This window comes from Oncorhynchus keta, chromosome 1 (assembly GCF_023373465.1).
Source record: "Oncorhynchus keta strain PuntledgeMale-10-30-2019 chromosome 1, Oket_V2, whole genome shotgun sequence".
NCBI lineage: Eukaryota > Metazoa > Chordata > Actinopteri > Salmoniformes > Salmonidae > Oncorhynchus > Oncorhynchus keta.
In genome coordinates, this window is record NC_068421.1 from 78,134,488 (window position 1) to 78,161,677 (window position 27,190).

General features: G+C 42.6%; 1 protein-coding gene across 4 annotated transcripts in view; it reads left to right on the forward strand.

Annotated features, from left to right (window-relative positions):
- The first annotated feature begins 16,633 nt into the window (after positions 1-16,633).
- exoc2 (exocyst complex component 2) overlaps positions 16,634-27,190 on the forward strand; it is a 124,378-nt gene continuing 113,821 nt past the window's right edge. For 2 of the 4 annotated variants that reach the window (XR_008063909.1, XM_052461460.1), the window contains exon 1: positions 16,634-16,789. The gene's annotated coding sequence lies outside the window, so the exon portion shown is untranslated. Of the gene's footprint in view, positions 16,790-17,550; positions 17,709-27,190 lie in introns of those variants that run through there. The other 2 variants (XR_008063910.1, XR_008063911.1) reach the window with 2 other exon arrangements.

Genomic DNA, 27,190 nt, shown 5'->3' on the forward strand with positions numbered 1-27,190 from the left:
GAATAGTACTTGGATATATTGAAGTAAAGACTAGCCAAATTGTTTTACCTGAGCATAACCCCAAAATAAATTTGGTTTGCCACCCAAAACCCTGACAAACTTTTACGGATGCACAATTGAGAGCATCCTGTCAGGCTGTATCACAACTAGGTACAGCAACTGCACCACCCTCAACCGCAAGGCTCTCCAGAGGGTGGTGCGGTCTAGACAACGCATCACCGGGGGCAAACTACCTAACCTCTACAGTCATGGCCAAAATTTTGAGAATGACACAAATATTTATTTTCAAAGTCTGCTGCCTCAGTTTGTATGATGGCAATTTGCATATACTCCAGAATGTTATGAAGAGTGAGTGATCAGATTAATTGCAATTAATTGAAAAGTCCCTCTTTGCCATGCAAATGAACTGAATCCCCCAAAAACATTTCCACTGCATTTCAGCCCTGCCACAAAAGGACCAGCTGACATCATGTCAGTGATTCTCTCGTTAACACAGGTGTGAGTGTTGATGAGGACAAGGCTGGAGATCACTCTGTCATGCTGATTGAGTTCGAATAACAGACTGGAAGCTTCAAAAGGAGGGTGGTGCTTGGAATAATTTTTCTTCCTCTGCCAACCATGGTTACCTGCAAGGAAACACGTGCCATCATCATTGCTTTGCTCAAAAAGGGCATCACAGGCAAGGATATTAGTGCCAGTAAGATTGCACCTAAATCAACCATTTATCGGATCATCAAGAACTTCAAGGAGAGAGGTTCAATTGTTGTGAAGAAGGCTTCAGGGCACCCAAGAAAGTCCAGCAAGCGCCAGGACCGTCTCCTAAAGTTGATTCAGTTGTGGGATCGGGGCAGCACCAGTACAGAGCTTGCTCAGGAATGGCAGCAGGCTTGTGTAAGTGCATCTGCACACACAGTGAGGCAAAGACTTTTGGAGGATGGCTTGGTGTCAAGAAGGGCAGCAAAGAAGCCACTTCTCTCCAGGACAAACATCAGGGACAGACGGATATTCTGCAAAAGGTACAGAGATTGGACTGCTGAGGACTGGGGTCAAGTCATTTTCTCTGATGAATCTCCTTTCCGATTGTTTGGGGAATCCGGAAAAAAGCTTGTCCGGAGAAGACGAGGTGAGCGCTACCATCAGTCCTGTGTCATGCCAACAGTAGAGCATCCTGAGAACATTCATGTGTGGGGTTGCTTCTCAGCCAAGGGAGTGGGCTCACTCACAATTCTGCCTAAGAACACAGCCATGAATAAAGAATGGTACCAACACATCCTTCGACAGCAACTTCTCCCAACCATCCAGGAACAGTTTGGTGACGAACAATGCCTTTTCCAGCATGATGGAGCACCTTGCCATAAGACAAAAGTGATAACTAAGTGGCTCGGGGAACAAAACATTGATATTTTGGGTCCATGGCCAGGAAACTCCCCAGACCTTAATCCCATTAAGAACTTGTGGTCAATCCTCAAGAGGCGGGTGGACAAACAAAAACCCACAAATTCGGACAAACTCCAAGCATTGATTATGCAAGAATGGGCTGCCAACAGTCAGGATGTCACTCAGAAGTTAATTGACATCATGCCAGGGTGGATTGCGGAGGTCTTGAAAAAGAAGGGTCAACACTGCAAATATTGACTCTTTGCATCTGTCACGCCCTGGCCTTAGTATTCTGTGTTTTCTTTATTATTGTGGTTAGGCCAGGGTGTGACATGGGTGATTATGTGTTTGTCTTGTCTAGGGGTTTTGTAGATTGATGGGGTTGTGTTCAGTGTAGTATTCTAGGTTAGTCTATGGTTGCCTAGAGTGGTTCTCAATCAGAGGCAGGTGTTTATCGTTGTCTCTGATTGGGAACCATATTTAGGCAGCCATATTCTTTGGGTATTTCGTGGGTGATTGTTTCCTGTCTCTGTGTTTTGCACTAGTTAGGACTGTTTCGGTTTTTCCACGTTTTCTTATTTTGTATATGTATATTGTTCACGTTATCATCTTTATTAAAGATATTCAACCATAACCACGCTGCATTTTGGTCCTCCTCTCCTTCCCAGGAAGAAAACCGTAACAGCATCAACGTCATGTAATTGTCATTAAAAGCCTTTGACACGTATGAAATGCTTGTAATTATACGTATTCCATAGTACTATCTGACAAAAATATCTAAAGACACTGAAGCAGCAAACTTTGTAGAAATTAATATTTGTGTCATTCTCAAAACTTTTGGCCACGACTGTACAGCACCCGGTGTCACAGGAAGGCCCAAAAAATCATCAAGGACAACCACCCAAGCCACTGCTTGTTCACACCGCTATCATCCAGATGGCGAGGTCAATACAGGTGCGTCAAAGCTGGGACCGAGTGACTGAAAAACTCAGCTCAGAGGCTACTGCCTACATTGAGACCCAATCACTGCCACTTTAATAAATGGATCACAAGTCACTTTAAACAATGACACTTTAATAGTGTTTATATATCTTACATTACTAATTAAATGTATATAGTGTATTCTATACCATCTACTGCACCTTGCCTATGCCGATCGGCCATCGCTCATCCATATTCTCATATGTACATATTCTCATCCACCCTTTTAAGATGTGTGTGTATTAGGTAGTTGTTGGGAAATTGTTAGATATTACTGGACTGTTGAAACTAGAAGCACAAGCATTTCGCTACACTCGCATTAACCTCTGCTAACCATGGGTACGTGACCAATAAAAATGTATTGATTTGAAACTAACGACTTATTAGCCATCCCTACTCTGTTGTTTATGATTTTGTTGTCATGGAGGACTGATTGGGCTCAGTGAGTTGAGTTGAAAAATAAATGCTGTGCTCATGGAATTGCATGCTTTGAGCACTACTGAAAAGTGCTATTTAAATGTGAAAAATGAATGTCATTTGCTGCATTTGCTATAGGCCTATTGTTTACCTTTGTGTTGGTGACACTTTGATATCTTGACAATATGCAGCTGTTTAAAGGGCAAATGTACAGATGAAACAATAACAAAACGGTCGCACCTGCCTCTGTTTTGATAAAAAGCTGAGGGATGGGCCTGGAGAAATGGACCTACTCTAAGATTAATGAACAGAGCAATGGATGCAAGGATTGACCATCTAGGATATCAAAATGAATTGTTTTAACCAGGTTATGAGGCTATGCCGTGTTTGTTTACATTTACAATGTTTACAAACATTGGAGAAATACAAGCTTATATTTTGGGTTGTCATGGACAGAGGACAGTTGAACTAAGCTCATGAGTCATTTATGTCATATTCTCAGAGAATCAATGAATGAATATATATATATATATATATATTTAATAGTTTTGATGTCTTCACTATCATTCTACAATGTAGAAAATAGTAAGAATAAAGAAACCCTTGAATGAGTAGGTGTCGAAACTTTTGACTGGTTCTGTATATTTACAAAACATATATATGGGTGATTGGAAATTATGCAAATAAGTACATTGATGGAAGCCACAATCTACCTGCAGTATAATGCTGATCTACCCCCTAAAAAAACACACATGCATGCATGCGCGCCCACACACACACACACACACTGAGGAAGGCTTCAGGGTTTGGACCATGCCTCTGACAGGTCGTGGGTGGATCAAGGTTCAGATTTAAATATTACACACACTGGACCACAGAGGAACACAAAAAGAGAGGGGGAGGGATGGACAGATAAAGAGAAAGGAGGTAGACAGAGTGTTGATAGAGCCCATCAGGATTTATATTAGCAGGAAAAAAGGGGTGATTTACACAAACGCGTGGGCGAAGAAGGGATCAGAGTTTGGCAGAGCAGAGGAGGGAGATGAAACCAACAGATTATCCATGGAGAGTGTGTGAGGAAACAAAAGAGCTACATTTTGATACTGAACAACATTGTGAGAAAGAAACGTTCTTCTCTCTCTCCTTCCATCACTCTTTCTTTTTCTTCTTTCTCAGTGTCAAACTGCTCTCCTCTTCTGTCTCTCTCCCTTTCCCTCTGTCCTCTCGCTCTCTCATTCATATAGGCAAGGGAAGCAGGATGTCTTTCATCCAGCCCAGTTTAAGGATCAAAGCTTGAGGCTACTTGCTGAATCTGACCTCAATTTGCACCTCTGTGTTCCACACACACACACACACACACACACATACACACACACACACACACACACACACACACACACCCTTCCTGTTTGACACACTACCTCATCTCCCTAATATGATGGTCTTCCTCTGGCCCCCTGCCCTGACGCCCTCTACCCTATTAACCCCCCGTCTAGCCTCTCAGTGCGGTGGATGATGAAGAGATCCCCTCCTTAACCCCTGAAAATCTAGAGATTTCATAGCACACACACACACACGTACGTATGCACCCCCCCACCCAAAAATGCACTTCAAACACTTGAAGACCATTGTGTAAGTCCCTGCCCAAACTCCCTCTTCCCATAGAGAGAGCAGTATAGTTGTACCCCCCACCCACCGTTTCCACCCCCCAGATTCTAGCTAGTGTTTATTGAAAAACTCCCTGACAATAGCAGCATTACCCTGTTCTCCACTTCAAAGAATGCTCTGTGTTTGGCTTCCTCTCCCTGTCCTCCGTGACAGTGTTAACATACTCATACTCCTCATACTCCCGACCCACACATGTATACAAATACATACGCATTCACAGCTCAACATACTCTACGTATTTTTGTAGACCGTAACACAACTGAACACAAATACATTTTATACAATTCTCAAAAACACACAGCCACACACATATGGGACATGTCCCATTCGTTCATTCAAAACCAATTTCACAACCAGATTCTGAGACACTGTCTTTTGTTAATTGTTTACATTGTTTGCCTGCAATACAATTTGATTTGATTATATATAGGTCAGAGGACCAAGATCAAGATATATATGAAATAACATTATTGTAATGTAGGCCTCTAAATACAGTGTGTATGACATGACCTCATGTCACATGTCTTGTCTTCCATGGTATTGCATGTCTGTGTCTGTGTCAACAGTTGTGTTTTACTGTAAACAATGGATAAAGACGGTAGAGTCTGCTGCAGTCACCAAGTAACTGAGAAAGTAAGGGTTTGGAGGGTATCAAGTTGACGACGTGTAATATAGCACCCTCATGATCTCATTACCTTCCTTTATCTCTTACTTTTCTCTACTTCTCCATAACCCCTTTCTATTTCGGTCCTCCTTTCCTCTAACCCTGAGGTAACCACGTGTACTGCTGTATCCACTCTGGTCATTTCAAAATGATGTTCTGATGCGCCCCCTTCTGGCCAGTACCATAACACATCAGCCTGTGTATCAAATCAAATTTAATTTGATTGGTTGCATACTCATAATATTTAGCAGACGTTAAGGGTGTAGCAAAATGCTTGTCTTGCTAGCTCCAACAGTGCAGTAATATCTATCAACACACACAAAGTAAAAGAATGGAATTAAGAAATATAGAAGTATCAGGACGAAAAATGTTGGAGTCCGGAGTATAAATATATACATATGTGTGATGGGATGTATAGACATTATGGACAGTATGTGGATAGAATATGTAGTATATCTGTAGAATACGTAGGATAGAATAGTTTATAAACAGCAATAGTTGAATAGGATGGCCTTGACTAGAATACAGTATTATACTGAGTAAAACAGAATGTAAACATCATTAAAGTGACCAGTATTCCATGTCTATGTGACAGTGACTAATTTCAGGGCAAGTTACTGGGTGGAGGCCGTCTTTTTAACAGTCTGATGGCCATGAGATAGATGTTTTTCGATGTCTTGGACCTAGCTTTAATGCACCTGTACTGACCTCGCCTTCTGGATGATGGCATGGCGAACTGGCCGTGGCTCGGATGGTTGATGTCCTTGATAATCTTTTTGACCTTCCTGTGACATTGGGTGCTGTAGGTGTCCTGCAGGGCAGACAGTGTGCCCCCGGTGATAAGTTGGGCAGACCACACCACCCTCTGGAAAGCCCTGCGGTTGCGGAAGGTGCAGTTGCCATACCAGGAGGTGATACAGCCCGACAGGATCTGTCAATGGTGCATCTTTAAAAGTTTGTGAGGGTCTTAGGGGTAGTACAGGGGTAGCTGAGCATGCATAATTTAAGGGGCCGCTGTGTTGAGGATCAGTATAGTGGAGGAGTTGTTTACTATATTCACCACCCGGGGGCGGCCCGTCAGGAAGTCCAGGACCCAGTTGCACAGAGCGGGGTTCAGATCCAGAGCCCCAAGCTTAATGATGAGCTTGGAGCGTACTATGGTGTTGAAGGCTAAGCTGTAGTCAACGAACAGTATTCTTACATAGGTATTCCTCTTGTCCAGATGGGATAGGCAGTGTGCAGTGCAACGGCATCATCCATGGATCTACTGGGGCGGTATGCAATTGCAGTGGGTCTAGTTGTGTCGGGTAAGGTGGAGGTGATATGATCCTTAACATGATGACAGAAGTGGGTGCTATGGGGCGATAGCCATTTAAGGAAAAGGGGATACCTAGTCAGCTGTACAACTGAATGCCAACAACTGAAATGTGTCTCCCACATTTAACCCAACCCCTCTGAATCAGAGAGGTGTGGGGGGCTGGCTTAAATCAACATCCACAGCACCCGGGGAACAGTGAGTTAACTGCCTTGCTCAGGGGCAGAACAACAGATTTTTACCTTGTCAGCTCGGGAATCCGATCCAGCAACCTTTCGGTTACTGGCCTACCGCTCTTACCACTAGGCTACCATTTAGTTCAGTTACCTTTGCTTTCATGGGTACAGGAACAATGGTGGACATCTTGAAGCAAGTGGGACCGCAGACTGGGATAAGGAGAGATTGAATATGTCCATAAACACTCCAGCCAGCTGGTCTGCAAAAGCTCTGGGGATGCAGCGAGAGTTAACATGCTTAAATGTCTTACTCGCGTCGGCCACGAAAAAAACGAGAGCCCACAGTCCTAGGGAGTGGCCCGCGTCGGTGACACTATCAAACGCACTTAAGCAGTAGATGGTCCGGATTCTTCCCTCCTGGACCTAGGACAGCATCTAGACCACCCGCTCTGCTCCTTTTCTTGCAGCTTTCAACTTCTCCTACATGTTAAACTGTGGTCCTGTGTGGCTCAGTTGGTAGAGCATGGAGCTTACAACGCCAGGGTTGTGGGTTTGATTCCCACAGGGGACCAGTGAAGTCACTCTGGATAAGAGCGCCTGCTAAATTATTAAAATGTTAAATGTACACTAAAGGTTTCATTTGTTTGTCATAAGTTTGGACACACCTACTCATTCAAGGGTTTTTCTTTATTTTACTATTTTCTACATTGTAGAATAATAGTGAAGACTCTTCCAAAGTGGAAGAGTCTTCAAATAAAAGGGGGACCACCTTTTATGTATTAATCAGAACAGGGTGTTTCACAGAGGAGAAAGAGAGGATGTTTCCTCTTTCTTTCATTTGCTTTCTTCCGGAACGGTAGTTTATATCAGAAGAAGACGGAGCATTCCATTGACAATACAAGGTTCACAAAAAAAAGAAAAGAAAGCAATGATGTTTATTTTAAACCCTTTGCCTTGATGACAGGTTTGCAAAAGTTTGACTGGTTCTGTATACATAAGTCCAGTTAATAGTCATTAAGATCATTACGGTTGATGATGTGTGTCTGGTTGAATCCTATAGGAAATTACCATTGAAGCATCCCCAATCCCAAACTGTAGCTTTAAACATTTTAGTGTAATCTAGGGGATGGAAATGATGGGTTGTGGTTACAGTATTAGTGGTCACCACATTTAAGACCATCTCTTCAGCGCCGTCAGTCCAGTTATCGTCTCCCTTCCTCTGCTCCTCTCCCTTCCTCTGCTCCGACTCATCCATAACACTATACTGTGCAACGTTTTCTGTCCAAGTTCATGAAAGTATGAAGCATTTGGGTTTCATGTCTTTATAGTGTTGTGTGCTCATATTAAATGGACAATCTTGGATTACTACATCGTTGTAACACCCAGGATATTATTAGCATTCACAGTGATGGACACAGATAGTAATGACTATAGTGCCAACCATGTTGGATGATCTTTGACCCCATAATGTGTCCTCTTACACCCACCATCAACCCCATAGTGTCTCAGCGGCACGTTACCTCAGTCAATCCAATGACCTCACTCAGGGCCCAGCTGCGTCCTGCTGTCTCCCTGATTACAGTCCGGGTTTCATCCTGGCATCGGCCCATCCAATAAACAAACATCAACCATGTAACAAGCTCCGCCTGTTGACAAACAACAAACAGCAGTTCACACACTCTGAGCTGTCACTATTCATTAGAGGGATACTGGCTGAAGGACCTGACCTATATTGCAGCAGGCAGGCGGCCATGTTGGGAAACGCTGGTCAACAGGGAAAGGTACATTTTCTATTGACTGGCTTTCATGAGAATCAAATCAAATTTATTTATATAGCCCTTCGTACATCAGCTGATATCTCAAAGTGCTATACAGAAACCCAGCCTAAAACCCCAAACAGTAAGCAATGCAGGTGTAGAAGAACAGTGGCTAGGAAAAACTCCCTAGAAAGGCCAAAACCTAGAAAGAAACCTAGAGAGGAACCAGGCTATGAGGGGTGGCCAGTCCTCTTCTGGCTGTGCCGGGTGAAGATTATAACCGAACATGGCCAAGATGTTCAAATGTTCATAAATGATAAGCATGATCAAATAATAATAATCACAGTAGTTGTTGAGGGTGCAGCAGGTCAGCACCTCAGGGGTAAATGTCAGTTGGCTTTTCATAGCCGATCATTAAGAGTATCTCTACCACTCCTGCTGTCTCTAGAGAGTTGAAAACAGCAGGTCTGGGATAGGTAGCACGTCCGGTGAACAGGTTAGGATTCCATAGCCGCACGCAGAACAGTTGAAACTGGAGCAGCAGCACAGCCAGGTGGACTGGGGACAGCAAGGAGTCATCATGCCAGGTAGTCTTGAGGCATGGTCCTAGGGCTCAGGTCCTCCGAGAGAGAGAAAGAAAGAGAGAATTAGAGAGAGCATACTTAAATTCACACAGGACACTGGATAAGACAGGAGAAATACTCCAGATATAACAGACTGACCCTTGCCCCCCCGACACATAAACTACTGCAGCATAAATACTGGAGGCTGAGACAGGAGGGGCCAGGAGACACAGGAAGGATATAACCCCAGCCACTTTGCCAAAGCACAGCCCCCACACCACTAGAGGGATATCTTCAACTCAAGTGACACACCCCTCCTAGGGACGGCATGAAAGTGCACCAGTAAGCCAGTGACTTAGACTAGAGGCAGAGAATCCCAGTGGAAAGAGGGGAACCGGCCAGGCAGAGACAGCAAGGGCAGTTAGTTGCTCCAGAGCCTTTACGTTCACCTTCACACTCCTGGGCCAGACTACACTCAATCATATGACCCGCTGAAGATATGAGTCTTCAGTAAAGACTTAAAGGTTGAGACCGAGTCTGCGTCTCTCACATGGGTAGGCAGACCAATCCATAAAAATGGAGCTCTATAGGAGAAAGCCCTGCCTCCAGCTGTTTGCTTAGAAGTTCTAGGGACAATTAGGAGGCCTGTGTCTTGTGACCGTAGCGTACATGTAGGTATGTACGGCAGGAGAAAATCAGAGAGATAGGTAGGTGCAAGCCCATGTAATGCTTTGTAAGTTAGCAGTAAAACCTGGAAATCAGCCCTTGTCTTAACAGGAAGCCAGTGTAGGGAGGTTAGCACTGGAGTAATATGATCACATTTATTGGTTCTAGCAGCCGTATTTAGCACTAACTGAAGTTTATTTAGTGCTTTATCAGGGTAGCCAGAAAGTAGAGCATTGCAGTAGTCTAACCTAGAAGTAACAAAAGCATGGATTAAGTTTTCTGCATCATTTTTAGACAGAAAGTTTCTGATTTTTGCAATGTTACGTAGATGGAAAAAAGCTGTCCTTGACAGTCTTGATATGTTCGTCAAAAGAGAGATCAGGGTCCAGAGTAACGCCGAGAACACAGGGAACACATCAGTCTGCCTTCCTCTCTCTCCTATCATGTACGTATTGTATTGACCAAGCTATGGAGAGACGTAGGGGTTATCTTGACAGCTTTTCCCAGCAGATTCAGACCATAGACGTACATATGATCTCCAGAAAGCTGGCTGATGTGCAACTAATAAACGAACATCTAATACACAACCTGAACAACAGTTTTATTGAATTATTACCTTTCTAAGTGTTGACATTCCAGCCTCAAATGTCACTTCAGGTAAAGCATCTGAGAAGAATGCAACACTATGACAACAGCATGGCAGAGACGTGTTAGAAAGGCACATCGTCATACACACTATTTCTTTCCATCTTCTCTCTACATCTCTCCTTCCACTTCCTCACCTTGTGCTCTGTCCTCCACCCAGTAGCATCAGTAGGCTGACTGAAATGGTATCTGTTCCTCCCAGCTCTCACTCTCTTTCTCTGCCCCATTGCATGTATCCTAGTGCTTTTCCAACCTAAGCCTGGCATCGGCCTGGATTTCCAGAGCCCAAACTCTCACTCCGAGGCCAGGGAAAGTGACTAGCCCCTCCAGGAAAGCAGGTGAGAGCCATGCAGGAGAGGCTAGCGATTAGCCACACATGGGTCAGGAGTTCCTTAGCCTTTCTTAATTTCGACTGGAACCCAGGGCTGTGTATGTTTTACATGTTGACAGGTACTAGACAGAAGTTATAATTTATTAATATTAGGTGCAATACATGAGTATTGCATATAGCAGTTACTGTGGAAATGTGGACCTGTGATCAATGACCTTTACATTGACATGATGAATGTTCTGATATTTGACACTTTTGAACACTCTGGTGTTCTTTGGTCACAAGCTGAGAGAAAATTATTTTCTGTTGACTTAATGTGATATCTTGTTTACCTCGTGCAAAGGCAATACATTGATTACTATCACTGTCTGACCTTGCTTATTGACAATAATACATAATAGTCCTATGCTTTAGCAGAACTGTGCTTGGTCAGAAAGGCAATCGGTGAGCATTATAGAGTTAACAGTTGTTTTTAATCTGCTATCCTAAACAGAGTAAGTTAATTAAGAACAGATTACATAATTACAGGCACAGCAATATTACAAGCACAGCATCATATATGGGCTCTAAAACACCTGTGAGAGATTTACCTTGGTTCATAAAACAAGAACAATATGGACTTCGTAATACTCTGCTATAGGGCACAATCCCCGACTCCACAGCATTTCGCCAAACCATTCCCTGTCCTTTGTGCTAAACACTTCCGTGTTCCTTTATGAATTCATTAGCCTTGTCTTAGCATGTTTGATTACACTTTAACGCATTTAATTGATGTCTACATGTCTACGTGCATCTATTTGGTGCCAACAATCCATCCACACAGCCCAGACCCATGGTAGGGTAATGGTAATGACAACACAACAGTAGTGTCTCATAGCAGTGCTCTCTCTGGCATTGATCGATTGTCCCTTATTTGATGTGGCCTGTTGGATCTAAACTACAGTGACAACACCCCCCCATCCCCTCCCCTCCCAACCCCCTTTTACTAGGAAGGAATTGCTCACCCACTGGTTGTCTGTTCCCTCTTGAGAGAGAGGCAGGAGGACGGGGCAAGCCAGGAGATGGTGGAGGTGTCAATGGGGAGGGAGGCTGAGGAGGAGGGGGGTGGGGTGGGGTAATATTTACATTGAGCTCTTCCTCTTGCTGGCCAGGGGCCCATGGGAAAAGAATATGAAAGACAAACAATGAACAATAGATGGTTTTGGGGGTGAGCTACGGTGCCAACACAGCGTGTGCCATGGGACGGAGGGATGAATGTAGGGGTGGGGGGTCTCTAGTCCTGGTGTAGCTGGGGGTTAGGATGACTTCACTGGCTCTCTGTAGAAAACACCTGAATTATTTTACACTGAAATGTGCACTTTTGGGACTATTCCATTGGTTCAAATTGTACTGGGTAAACCAAATCAAGCACAGCGCAAGTATTTGAAAGTATGTGACATATGTATTTGACCTAGGTCTGTCTGCAACTAGCGACTCTCTGAAGTGTCTACGATACTCCAAACACCAAAGAGAATATTCTGGTCATGCTATAGATGCCAGCTGGGAGTCTGAGCTCCTTTCTTCCTTTCTCTTTTCACGGTGCATCACTGCGGCATTTCCACTTGTTCTGGGAAAGACACAGGCAGCATCATTAGAGCTGCAACAGGGAGTCAGGGAGAGACCACCCAGGCACACTGGAGCTCTGAGCGCTGATACCAACATATTTATCTCACCAAATTGTCCAAGGCATGGCAGAGTGTGTTTCTGTATGATAAGACCTGGCCACCCAGCCCCTCCCCCCGCCCCTCTGGGGAACCTGTATTTTCCAATTAGCCAGGGTTAATGTGATAATGGAGGGATCAAACTGTGATTTGGGCAGTTGGTGGTTGGTTTGGCGACTACCCCATCTCTTCATTGCTGTGGCCCAGGTCCAGCACATTGCAGTGAGTTTGAGTGGATGCTTAGGCTCTGACTGGCTCTGTAAGGGCTAATTTAAGGTAATGACTTTGTAGGATTTGGGCCTTCTCAGCTCCCAGGGGTAGGCTACTGCAGCCCTTTGCCAAGAAGTAAGAATAATGGTGTCATATTACGTATACCGGCAAGGACTGGACTGGTGCTCCTTCCAGAACTTGAGGGGTTTTGGTGCTTTGACCAGAGGGAGTCGTAATGGTTTTTTTTGTTCTTGTTTTTCCCCCACAAGTTAGAGTTCTGAGGGATTCGCATGCGAGGCGTGGTGGCCCGGCGACCAAGGATTCTGGGAGAAATCTGACGCCAAGTTCCAGCTGTCCATTACACACCATTGGGTTTCATGACCACTTAAAGTAGACGCGCCAACCAGCTCCTGTTTTCACAGACCCTAGACACGACCCTGAGAACTGTTCAACTAAGGAAAAATTATGCATTCTACTACACAGAAATATTCTGCAAGGAACATTCTACTACAGAAACATTGAACATTCTACTACACAGAAATATTCTGCATGGAACATTCTACTACAGAAACATTGAACATTCTACTACACAGAAATATTCTGCATAGAACATTCTACCACAGAAACATTGAACATTCTACTACACAGAAATATTCTGCATGGAACATTCTACTACAGAAACATTGAACATTCTACTACACAGAAATATTCTGCATGGAACATTCTACTACAGAAACATTGAACATTCTACTACACAGAAATATTCTGCATAGAACATTCTACTACACAGAAATATTCTGCATAGAACATTCTACTACAGAAACATTGAACATTCTACTACACAGAAATATTCTGCATGGAACATTCTACTACAGAAACATTGAACATTCTACTACACAGAAATATTCTGCATGGGACATTCTACTACAGAAACATTGAACATTCTACTACACAGAAATATTCTGCATAGAACATTCTACTACACAGAAATATTCTACATGGAACATTCTACTACAGAAACATTGAACATTCTACTACACAGAAATATTCTGCATAGAACATTCTACTACAGAAACATTGAACATTCTACTACACAGAAATATTCTGCATGGAACATTCTACTACAGAAACATTGAACATTCTACTACACAGAAATATTCTGCATGGAACATTCTACTACAGAAACATTGAACATTCTACTACACAGAAATATTCTGCATAGAACATTCTACTACAGAAACATTGAACATTCTACTACACAGAAATATTCTGCATAGAACATTCTACTACAGAAACATCGAACATTATACTACATAGAAATATTTTGCTTAGAACATTTCACTACCAGTACACAAATGAGCCAAGAGAACCTTGTGGAAGATTCTAAAACAGTAACTGCGCATTATTTGGGTTACCTGGTGCAATGGAGCAAATGGAATAGTCCCAAAAATAAATAAAGCGGGGGGAAAACCAGACAGCCAATACTCCTATGGGGAATCAATAAATCAAATTAATTTACAAAGTGCTGTACAGAAACCCAGCCTAAACCCCAAACAGCAAGCAATGCAGATGTAGAAGCAATGCAGACTCCATGTTTTGTCTAGTTCTTAAACATGTATTTCTAATTGAAAATGTTCTTATATTGCTTTACTAAGTCAATACATACGTATAGCAAAACACAGACACAGTATATAGAGACAACTATTGATTTTAAGTGGGTGAGTTATTTTTCTCCATCAGAAAACCAACCAACCCAGTCCAGACATGTGTCAATCTCGGCCAGACGGCTCCCTGGAAGTGTTGCATAATAGTAGGATGTTTGCTGTGCAGTAGGTTATTGGGCAGGTCTGTGTGAACCACCAAGCACAATGAGATGTTTGACTTTTATATCACAAACCTCACTTCCGACAAGGAAAATAAATGGTTGCCATCCCAAGGTTTGGCTTGGGCTCCTTGTTTTGAGAGCCAGCGAGTCAAGAATGACCTAATAAGAAACAAGCACTTGAGAAGGAGGAAGACACAGGCACATTTTTACGGTGTGCTTGGCAGGCACAGAACATGAACAGGGCAATATCCGTAGCAGTAAAGCATTTTCTACTGTCAATATTTCACACCTCAAAGATGATAGGGCTATTATTCTCAAAGAAACAATCAACAATTGTGAAAAATGTACACTACAAAGTGCTCTGTAAACCCAAATTATGGCCGTGTTTGAGGGCATCAAAACCATGATGTATCATGGGTAAATTGTGACTGACTAATCTAAAAGTAATAATGAGTCGTTATTTATGATTCAAGGTGATTTGTAGATCAGTCAGTAGCAGTGGTGATTTTAGCATGTAAAAGCTAAGTGGGTCAAAAAAACAAAAACATGTTTGCTGCATGCCAGCAAAGCCACGACACAACACTAAACAATATATATTCATTGCACTATAACGGTGACAACAAACTGTAAGGGAAAACCTAAAGCCGTCCCAACAACAGAGCTTTCTTTTCAGCACCATTAAATGAATCCTTACCACTGCTACACTTGGCTACCAGCAAAGCCTTGTCTGGACGCGAAACAGTTAATTCATCCTTATTTACTACCTTTAAAAAACATAGCTGATATGGCTGACTTGCTTAAACAAATGTGGTTTCTACTGACAATTCTGACAATTGAGATGTACAAAATATGGCATAAGGGAACAACGAGCAGATAAAAGGCAATCGTAATTTTGATTAAGATATTAATGAGCAAGCTAGGAAGGATGTAGTCAGTATAACTATTTGTTTAGAACTTTTGAAATGTACAGCTCAGTATTCTCCCTGTACACCAAATCAGAACCGTAGGCTAAATAAAGGGGGCATATAGAAGCAGACAATGAAAGCTCTTACAATATTTGATGATTACATTTCTCTAAAACAGGCTATATGTGCACCATCAAGTCAGAACAGTAGGCTAAGTTATGAGGGAGGAAAGAGACCAAATTATTAGGGTGATGCACATGGGCTACTAACAGCTTACTACACAACATACACTTAGTATTACTTTCTTAGCGACAGTATATCCCTGGCATATTACATAATTTATGCAGCAGCATACGCTAGATTTTTGGACTCACCTTGTTGTGCTGTGCTCACTTGAACAGGAAGGTGGCAAAGCGGTCCTTCCTGTGGGCTCTAGAAAGAGTCCCACCTTTGAATTCTGAGTTGGATGAGCGCTCAAAATTATTTTACGTATTTTCCCAGTCGGAGCTAGTTTTATCCGAGTTCCCAGTTGTCTTGAACTCACCTCTTGTTTTACCACCTCTTGTTTTACCAGACGCCGCTGTTCTATCCTGCCGGTACATCGTATAACCAGCCAGCTGTATGTTGAGATTGTTGTCATTCAGCAACGAGTCCATGAAGCATAAGATGTTACCGTTTTTAATGGTAGTTGGTTGGTAGTTTAATATTCCGCGTAACTCACCGATTATATTCTCCAAGGATTGCACGTTTTCTAGCAGAATGGAGGGAAGTGGGGGTTTATTCGATCGCTTACGAATTCTCAGAAGGCAGCCCTCTCTTCGGCCCCTCTTTCTCCACTTCCTCTTCACGCAGGTCACGGGGATCGGGGCCTGTTCCCGAGGAAGCAGTATATCCTTCACGGCGGGCTCGTCAGAGTTGCAAATAAATGACAAAAAAATACAATCACGTAAAACATCTGCCTTCTTCTCCAGCGCTATCTTAACACTGTCAAACTGACAACCGGGGTCAGCTTGCAGGCACCCAGCTCGCCACAATGAGTCGGTAGAGCCCGATGAGATAAGGACATCCCTGCCGGCCAAACCCTCTCCTAACCCCAATGGCGCTGGGCTAGCATAGACCTAGGGCTTGTTTGACATTGCAGCCGAGAGTGCATGAGACTGCCGACTGACCAGTGGTGACACGTAATTCAGGGCAGGTGTAGCAGAGACCCACCTGTTGAGCTATTTAAAAAAATATATTTTAGCTAAACATATAGATATGTTTAGATATATATAGATATATATCTATATATATCTATATCTTGAGTGAGTAAAATGTTGTACGCTTTATATAGCTAAAATGCTTTATATATATATATATGTATCTCTATCTATATATATCTATATATACATATATATATATATAAAGCATTTTAGCTATATAAAGCGTACAACATTTTACTCACTCAACTATTGTGAGCTTATGCTCTGAAGGGATGCAAAGTAGAGTGCGTGATGTATCATCCCCGACTGGTCGTTGCAGGAAGTGGCAACCTGGAAGTTGATTTCGGAAAAGGTTAGCTGGGATTTTTCTTTCAACAGCACTTAATTGTAAGTTACCCTATGTTATCTATTTATTTAACTAAATGTTGTGACACAAATATGAGCTATTTATCATGGTCTTAGTTCGTATCGCTTCAGAGAGTTCAGAAGATTGTTTCCATTTCCAGCTAGCTAACGTTAGACAACTCGATAGTTCGCTAACAGTGTCCAGCTTCATATTGAAATACGGTCTCACGTTACTATGTATGTTTGTCTGATGGTTGTTAAGAGTCTATGTATTTTGGCTGACAGCGAACGAACTTGAGAAATGTTTAGCTATCAACGTTAGTTGCCCTAGCTAGCTCTGTGTCAATTGACCTGTCAAAAAAATCAACCCTGCTCATCGTTAACTGTTGACATGCTCATATGAATGTAATCATTAGTCGATTTTGCAAGTAAAACGAGAATTTCTATTCTACAAATTGAGATAGGACCCTCCCTGTTTCGTATGCTCCCGAAACATTTTGAAACAGAGTCGGCGTAATATACGCCCCAGATTTCGCATTCAATGGGTCATTGACTCATCTACCTGCCGACTGGGAGTGAAAACGTTTGGGAACCCCCAATTACAAGTCAGAATGTTGAATAAACGTAATTTGAACTTACTTTACCTGTTGTCAGCTGTGTTTGTCCTCGTGTCGTGTTATTAAGTGTTATTAACCCGACTTTCAGTACGGCGGTTTGTATTTCCGGTTTTGTGTTTACTATTCTGAAGTGATTCGCATGCGACAAAACACTTGCCCGAGTTTACTACAGACCAAACGTTGTCGCATGCAATCAGCTGGCAAATATCACAAGCACTTTCAGCTGATTGCGAGGGAAAGTGCTTTGGTCACAACTTTCGGTTATATTCGGCTATTGTTTCCATATTGTGCATCACGCGCAATGCGCCAAGAGATTGATACAAACCGGCGCCGCAAAAACTCAGGTAAAAAATACTTTACTGTGGATATTGTACCTCCACTTCCTACCGTCAAAAGGACCAACAGCACAGACAATAGGTAAAGGAAGTGTCCATATCATTTTATTCAACATTCTGTTGAGTCTTTTAGGGCGACTTCTTTCAGACAGAATTTCCATGGGGTAACCACGGTAACAGTCTGACGTTTATGCATAGGCCTATGTAATGTCAATCTCATGAAATATACACTGTTTGGGCTATACGTGTAAATTTGACTCTGCAGATGTAGAGGAGCTCTGCAGGATAGAATGGAAACAGTGGCTTGTCAAACCAATAGCCATTTCCCCTTGTTGTTTTGTTTTATTGATGTGGCCTCAATAAGCCATCGGGAGCCCGGCATTGCCACCAGCCATTGAGGGAATGCTTCCTTTGAAATTCATGGCAGGTGCTGTACTGCTTGCGTTATGCCGAGGTTTAATTATCGATGGCTGACGCCTGTTCTTGGGAATTGAAATAATGAGAAATAAAGTTGAATTTGGTGGGTTACTATGTAGCAGATAGAACGTCACATTGATGGCAACGCGTGTAGTGTAGCTGAAGTGTTACTGTTTGTGTGTGTGTTCTCCAAGCTTACTTGTATGATTTGCTATTCATGGAAATGACAACAATAGAAGTATGTTGAGAATGTGAAATTATCATTATAAAAATGTTTGCTTGCATCAGAGTGTAGTTAGGCTGAGCCCACACTGTAGAGCTGTTTGTCTTTCATTATGGCCAGTTACTGCATGATTACACCCCATCAGATAGGTCAGGCGAATCATGTCAGGCTCTGAGGCACTGTCCTGGCCTCTGCACAGCCGACAACCCTGATTGGCATGATTTTAGTGATTGACATTTGGTAGATGATCCTTTTGCACTGATACAGCAGCATATTGCTGTGTTCTCAATCATCCATAATTGGTAGCTAGAAGGTCAGTGTTTTGAAACTATAGCATACAGAGCCTAGCTCTAACATAACAATGATGTCTTTAGTCTCCTTGGATCAATTTTTAACTACTTTAACAGACTTCTGATCTAAATGAGACTTGGCAGAAGCCTACATTTATGTAAGTTACTGGTAAGTTTTTTTTGTTTTTGTTTTTTTGTAAGATTTTACGCTTGGATATCATCTAAATGATATCAGAGCGCCACATTTTTCATGTTGGATCAGTGTTGAGGGGTCTTCTTATTGGTAGAGGAACATTACCCCTGCTGTGTCACCCTCAGAAATGAAAGGTCAAAGCACAGACCCTTGTTGCTGTGTGTGTGTCCTCGCGGGTTGTACAGTGTGTGCTGTTTCAGCTGGAGCATTGGGGAGAGAGAGGGAGAGAGACTGCACAGGCAGCTCTTTCCCTTGCTGGTCGACAGCTTAAGGTATCACAAACTTAATGAGACTCAAGCCATGTCTTGTTATCACACCTAGGAATACAGTATGTTTAACATCAACTGGAAAATGAAGACAAACAGTAATATAGGTATTGTATTCTTGTGGTTCTCCTTTCAGCTTTGTTAAAGGATCTGAATTATTGCGTTGTGTGGGTGGGTGTGCAGGCCTCTCAGTTAATGTATTATTTTTGTCATGATTTTTTGAAATTCCCCAAATGTAAAACCTTTCTTAGTAATTATTGAATATTGTCTAAACCTTTACGCTGTGTGTGTAACATTCTGTGGTTGACACTAGTGATGCACTGATATTACATTTGTCTGATACCGATATTCAATATTTTCATTGCCAAAAATACCTATACCGATAACCGATATTTAAGATTTTAACGGCCTTTTAAGTATTCTAGTACAGTTAAATAATTAACACACACACATGGATGCAGTGGTCTAAGGCACTGCATCTCAGTGCAAGAGGCATCACTACAGTCCCTGGTTCGAATCCAGACTTTATCACATCCAGCTGTGATTAGGAGTCCCATAGGGCGGCGCACAATTGGCCCAGCGTCATCCGCGCCTTCATTGTAAATAAGAATTTGTTCTTAACTGACTTGCCTAGTTAAATAAAGGTTACACACACACACACACACACCACAATGACCAAAAAGTTATTTTGTTGGCATTTACGTATGTCCCCATTACCAGTAAAACCTAATCAAAACCTATTTCTTTCACTTACTTGCTGTGCTGTTTTGTTGTTCATTTGTTCAGTCGTTTCATTCTCAACCAGGATTATTATGGAACGCCGTTTGGGTCTTTGCGTGTCAAATAACACTATGACGTGTCAAATAAGCTTGTTGATCAATCAGGATCTGACTATGACTGCAAGTCAATAATAATTTAACGCGTTCATACATTTTTAACGTAGTTGTTACACATTGATTACACTATCACTCGTATTTCATATGTCACAAGGATTCATCGACACGTATGCTATGATGCAGGTAAAGTTGTCTCGCGCACCTACAGTGTAGGTCATTAAAAAAGCTAGCTAGCTCATGGATGCAAACAATGTTCTACAAAAATATAGCAAAACGTCAATCTATTTCAGTTGCTATAGTTAGCTAGCTCACTATCTCGCTAGGTGTCATCATGTAAAATAACCCTAATTTATAAGACAGTTCTTATTTGATTAATGGTGTTCTGACCCATCTATGTGAAGCTAGCCACAGTGAGGATTAGCCACAATAGTGGACTTTGCGGTTAGCCTTCAAAATAAAACTATGGCACAATCCTACTATTTGTATTAATTTGCATCACTGTCAATGTCATACTTTTTTATTTTGAAGGCAAACCGCAAATTCCACTATTGTGCCTAATCCTTATTGTGGCTAGCTTCACAACACATAACCCAGTCCGGTCAAGCCTCATGAACAGAAGGAAGCTAGCTGGTTGCTTATAACGTTAGCTTTGGGCAACAGGGTTAAGTAGCTGGCTAGCTATTTATTTTCATGAACTTAAGGTCAATTTCAATAGGCGAACAACAAGTGGCAACCTAGCTAATACTTACTCACAAGGATTCCTAAATCATTGCTAAGAATAATGAAAATGACTGCAGTTTCTACTGGTCATGGTTTTCAGGCTGGTTGTATTGGTGCTAGCTAGGTACCAAGCTAAATCTAGTTACCCCTGAAGTTGCAGTCAAACAAATGTATGGTTTATTACCAACGTGATATTGTAAACGCATCGTTCATGGGCGGTGTTTGCTTGTTTGCAGACTTTTTTGTAGAAGCTTTGACAGTACAACTGTAGCTTTTTTGACATGCAAAAACCCAAACGGCGTTCTATAGTATGTATGTCATGAAGCAAATAGCAGTGACTGCGAAAGCCAACATCACCTATGACAGAGAACGGTTGATTCTCAAGGTCAATTAATTCCATTATCTTGGCTTTAATGGATTTAGCCTTTTGTGATGTTTCGCTGAAATTTTTGTACTCTTTCAAATGACTGCTCGACTTTTTGACTGCTCGATTCACACAGCAGACATTGTGGGCTAGGTTAGGAATGCTGTGTTGCCTGTGTAGCGCCAAATTTTACGTGGCGTCATTACTTCCTGTACCTTCGATTTAGGTATGCACTGTAGCTTTGACATTGGTTTTTAACATCTGCGTTAAATTTGACATCGGGCCGATACCGATGTTGGCATTTGTAGCTAATATTGGCCGATTCCAATATGTTCACCGATATACCGTGCATCCCTAGTTGACACAGCATGTCACAGGAAATCAGTGCTAAGCTGTCTCTGTCTCTCTGTGGTTGGAGCCTTTAGGACCCCCGTACCTCACCCTTGACCCCCACCCTCCTCCCTGGGGAGAACACAGGGACGTTTCCTGCCCCCTCACAGGGCTCTAATTGGAAATGTTGGGTGGGCCGGACGGCCCCTGTTTGTTTGTTTTGGTGGAATGCTCGACAGTGGGTTATATTTTTGTGGCATTTTCTCAGCAGTGGTTGCTGCTTTAGGATTAAGCCAGGGTTGGTTGAAGCAGAGCGGTTACAGCAGGGGTGGGAGGGTTGATGGGGGCAATGTTTTTGGAGTGGCACTTCTCTCTCACCCCTGATGTCCCCCCTCTCTCTCCACTCCCCCCCACCTGCTGGCCGGGCCCTCTCATACAGTCTTTTTGAGTAGTTACACTGAGGTTATGTTTTTGGAATCAGTGGCACTTCTGTCTCACCTCTGTCATTCCTTTTATCCCCCTCTTCCACACCTGGCTGGTAGCCACTCTTTCCCCTCTTTCAGTCCCCCCTGCTGACAGACTTGTTTGTTGGCTATTGGTTTTCACAGTCCTTGGGTCAGTTCCCAGACCCAGTCAGACTACAGGGTAGTCCAGGTCAGACCACACTGGATTCTGGGAGAGGAGGGATGGGTGATAACACAGTAAAAACCCTTTAAAAGCCTCTAATAAAACAGTAATAAGGGATAATAACGAGGGGCTATGCGTTCTATGGAATATAATCGAATCAAATTGTATTAGTCACATGTGCCGAATGCAATAGGTGTAGTAGACCTCACAGTGAAATGCTTACTTATGAGCCTCTAACCAACAATGCAGTTAAAAAAATATATATGAATAAGAAATAAAAGTAACAAGTAATTAAAGAGCAGCAGTAAAATAACAATAGCAAGACTATATACAGGGGGTTACCGGTACAGAGTCAATGTGCGGGGGCGCCGGTTATTTGAGGTAATATGTACATGTGGGTAGTTATTAACGTGACTATGCATAGATGATAACAACAGAGAGTAGCAGCGGTGTAAAAGACTCAATGCAAATAGTCTGGGTAGCCATTAGAGGTCGACCGATTATGATTTATAAACACTGATACCGATTATTGGAGGACCAAAAAAAGCTGATACCGATAGTCCGATTTATATATATTTGTAATAATGACAATTACATCAACACTGAATGAACACTTTTATTTGAACTACATCAATTAAATCAATTTAGTCACAAATAAATAATGAAACATGTTCAATTTGGTTTAAATAATGCAATACAAAGTGTTGGAGAAAGTGCAATATTTGCCATGTAAAAAAGCTAACGTTTAAGTTCCTTGCTCAGAACATGAGAACATATGAAAGCTGGTGGTTCCTTTTAACATGAGTCTTCAATATTCTCAGGTAAGAAGGTTTACGCTGTAGTTATAGGAGTTATAGGACTATTTATCTCTATACCATTTGGATTTCATATACCTTTGACTATTGGATGTTCTTAAAGGCACTATAGTTTTGCCAGTCTAATCTCGGGAGTTGATAGGCTTGAAGTCATAAACAGCGCAATGCTTGAAGCACAGCGAAGAGCTGCTGGCAAATGCAGGAAAGTGCTGTTTGAATGAATGCTTACGAGCCTGCTGCTGCCTACCACCGCTCAGTCAGACTGCTCTATCAAATATCAAATCATATACTTAATTCTAATATAATAACACACAGAAATACGAGCCTTAGGTCATTAATATGGTAAAACCTGGAAACTATCATTTCAGTGAAATAGGGAACTGTTCCGTATTTTATCTAACGGGTGACATCCCTAAGTCTAAATATTGCAGTTACATTGTAGAACCTTCAATGTTATGTCATAATTATGTACAATTCTGGCAAATTAATTACGGTCTTTGTTAGGAAGAAATGGTCTTCACACAGATCGCAACGAGCCAGGCGGCCCCAATTGCTGCAAATACCCTGACTCTGCTTGCACGCAAGAGAAGTGACACAATTTCCCTAGTTAAAAGTAATTCATGTTAGCAGGTAATATTAACTAAATATGCAGGTTTAAAAATATATATTTGTGTATTGATTTTAAGAAAGGCATTGATGTTTATGGTTAGGCACACATTGGTGCAACGACTTCTTTTGCGAATGCACTTGTTAAATCAATCACCCGTTTGGCGAAGTAGGCTGTGATTCGATGATAAATTAACAGGCACCGCATCGATGATATGCAACGCAGGACAAGGTAGATAAACGAGTAATATCATCAACCATGTGTAGTTAACTAGTGATTATGTTAAGATTGTTTTTTTAGAAGATATATTTAATGCTAGCTAGCAACTTACCTTTGCTTCTTGCTGCACTCGCGTATCAGGTAGTTAGCCTGCCACGCAGTCTCCTTGTGGAGTGCAATGTAATCGGCCATAATCGATGTTCAAAAATGCAGATTACCGATTGTTATGAAAACCTGAAATCGGGCCTAATTAATCGGCCATTCCAATTAATCGGTTGACCTCTACTAGCCATTTGATTCGGTGTTCAGGAGTCTTATGGCTTGGGGGTAGAAGCTGTTTAGAAGCCTCTTGGGCCTAGACTTGGCGCTCCGGTACCGCTTGCCATGCGGTAGCACAGAGAACAGTCTATGACTAGGGTGGCTGGAGTCCTTAACAATTTTTAGGACCTTCCACTGACACTGCCTGGTATAGATGTCCTGGATGGCAGAGAGCTTAGCCCCAGTGATGCACTGGGCCGTTTGCCCTACCCTCTGTAGTGCCTTGCGGTCGGAGGCCGAGCAGTTGCCATACCAGTCAGTGATGCACCATGCTCTCGATGGTGCAGCTGTAGAACCTTTTGAGGATCTGAGGACCCATGCCAAATCTTTTCAGTCTCCTGAGAGGGAATCAGTTTTGTTGTGCCCTCTTCACGACTGTCTTGGTCTGTTTGGACTATGGTAGTTTGTTGGTGATGTGGACACCAAGGAACTTGGTGCTCTCAACCTGCTCCACTGCAGCCCCGTCGATGAGAATGGGGGCGTGCTCGGTCCTCTTTTTTTCCTGTAGTCCACAATCATCTCCTTTGTTTTGATCACGTTGAGGGAGAGGTTGTTGTCCTGGCACCACACGGCCAGGTCTCAGACCTCCTCCCTATAGGCTGTCTCGACATTGTCGATGATCAGGCCTACCACTGTTGTGTCATCGCCAAACTTAATGATAATAATGAACGACTTGGAAGGTGTGTTCCAGGACACGTACTAGCGGAGTGGAAATTACCTTTCACGGAGTTAAAGAGTTATTATTTTCTAGAGACTTTATAGAGCCTCAAGTTGATTATCCCTTTTATACCATGGCTATAATTTAACACATTTGCCACTAGAATGTGTTCATTTGCCGGTAGAAATGTGTTCAACAAGTAGCTAGAAGTTTACTATAGCTACAGTAGTTGCCGTGGTAACCAAACAAACAGACTTGCTAGTTTAGCTAACCAAACCATCAGTCCTAGCTTGCTATTATAAAAATCAAATTCAACAATCTCAATACAACAATCTCAATAATGTTTTCAATTCGACTCTTGCTTTCAAAAGCAGCTCAAACAAAACCTGTAAGAATGAACTATAGCCATTGAATTCTACCGTGCCGATTTACCGTGCATTATCGGGAAATAATGCACACTCTAGAATGCCCTTCAAGCCAATCAGAAACAGTGTTTATCAATGCCATGGTACAACTCTGCTCTGGCTCCCCAATGGTGGAACACACTCCCTCACGACGCCAGGACAGCGGAGTCAATCACCACCTTCCGGAGACACCTGAAACCCCACCTCTTTAAGGAATACCTAGGATAGGATAAAGTAATCCTTCTCACCCCCCTTAAAAGATTTAGATGCACTATTGTAAAGTGGCTGTTCCACTGGATGTCATAAGGTGAATGCACCAATTTGTAAGTCGCTCTGGATAAGAGCGTCTGCTAAATGACTTAAATGTAAATGTAAATGTAACTCTGTAACCACCCTGTAATAACCCTTTAATAACATGATACACTAGCTGAAGGAACCACTCAATTCCCTGTTTGCTTGCAATTTAGGCTAAAGGAGCTTTTGGTATTGTCCAGTTTAATAGGTCTAGTCTGTGGTTTACTGTGAGGAACATTTTTTTCTCACGCTCATCGTGATGATCCATGTTTTTGTATGTAAACAAAGTTACTGTACTTATGACACGGCATTACCAAGGTTTAAACCCTGTCTCCCCATAGCATCTCATTATGTAGCTTTCTGTCTCCACATCTCAAACCCTCTACAAACATCAGCCTGCATTCATACGCCCACATTTCACTGTTCTGTTTATTTATCCAGAATTCTGAGAGGAGAAAGTGGTGCCTATGCTTAAGTTAGATCTTAAAAATATAATTTCAGACCAACAAACAGACAAACAGAGCCAGCCAAAGGATAACAAACGGGAGAGGAGACAGAGGGGATGGAGAGAGCCAAACCCAGACGCCTGATGGCTCTGGTCTAGTCCTCTCCGGGACCCTCTTACTGTCCTGTGTTGGGATTGGCTGAGAAGTGCTGACTCATTGTGGAAGGCTTGACTGGCCAACAGATTCGATAACAAAAAATGTCTGTCTGCCCAAAAACATAAATGGCACTGCAATGACAACATATTACGAGTCAGATTATTTGGTTGTTTGTTTTACACAATAGTGCTGATTTGAAGTTGTCTATTTGTAATCGATTCCTGCCTTATCAAAATGTAACATTTGATTCAAAATAAAACTAGCCTATGTATGAGCCTTGTTGTCAGTCTTCTGAAACTTATTTGATCCCATTACTTTTTCTTTAATGCACACATCAGAGAGAGTGTAGTCTAACTGATGCTGTCGGTGAAATACTTGGCAGTGTTCTATCTGTCCCCTGCCAGTCTGCCACTGAGGGCCAGTTCAAAGCAATCTGTATGAGTTCTGGTGTGAGTTTTGAGTGAGGAATGGTTTCTTAAATCGCTGGCCTGTCAGATCAGAGATCAGAGCCGGTCATACGAAGGCCAGGATGTTTGGCCAGCTCTGTGCATTCAGACTGAGGGGAATCTTTGATGGAATCTGGTGTTTGTGTAATGTTGGGGGGCTGAGGAGAGTGTTAGTATGGGGTACTGGGGAGGCTTAGTGGTAGCAGTGCTGATGGGGAGGCAGGCAGGGGTGACTGTGTGGTGGGCAGGCATGGTGGTGTGGGGGGCAGACGGAGATTTCTGAAAGGGTTCCTTTGTGCCCCTAGTCCAGACCATCACACAGAACATACACCTAACCCCCTCTCACCTGTCAATCACTCCTACTTGGGGATATGAGAAACAGTACAATACATAGAGCTCGGATCAGAGCGAAGTGGACCACTACACTACATACTATCTGTCTAATTCAGAATAGGCAGGCCAGTTGTGTGTAACATGAGCTAACATCAGGATTTCCTTAACAAGCTCAGTTTGTAAACTCAGCCCATTGCTGTCTCCAGTAGGGATATCACCCCTGACAACCAAGGGGACATCTCTCTGACAACCCTCTCTAACCCCCAGGTTCTTCTCACAGTGACTCAGTCCTTCTGTAGCAGTAGAGAGAGATGAGGAGGGATGAAAGGGACGCATGCTGGAAGTATTAAGTCAAAGTTTAGGAATAAGATGACTTAAATAAACCACTTAAGGTCTACGTTTGGGAGCAGTAAGTGAAATCACCCCCCCCTGTCAAGCTGCTGCTATCCCCCTCTCGGCCCTCTGCTCTCCCCAGAACCTTTCCTCCTGTCCAGTTCATTAACCTAAACAGCAGGGGAAAATCAGCCAA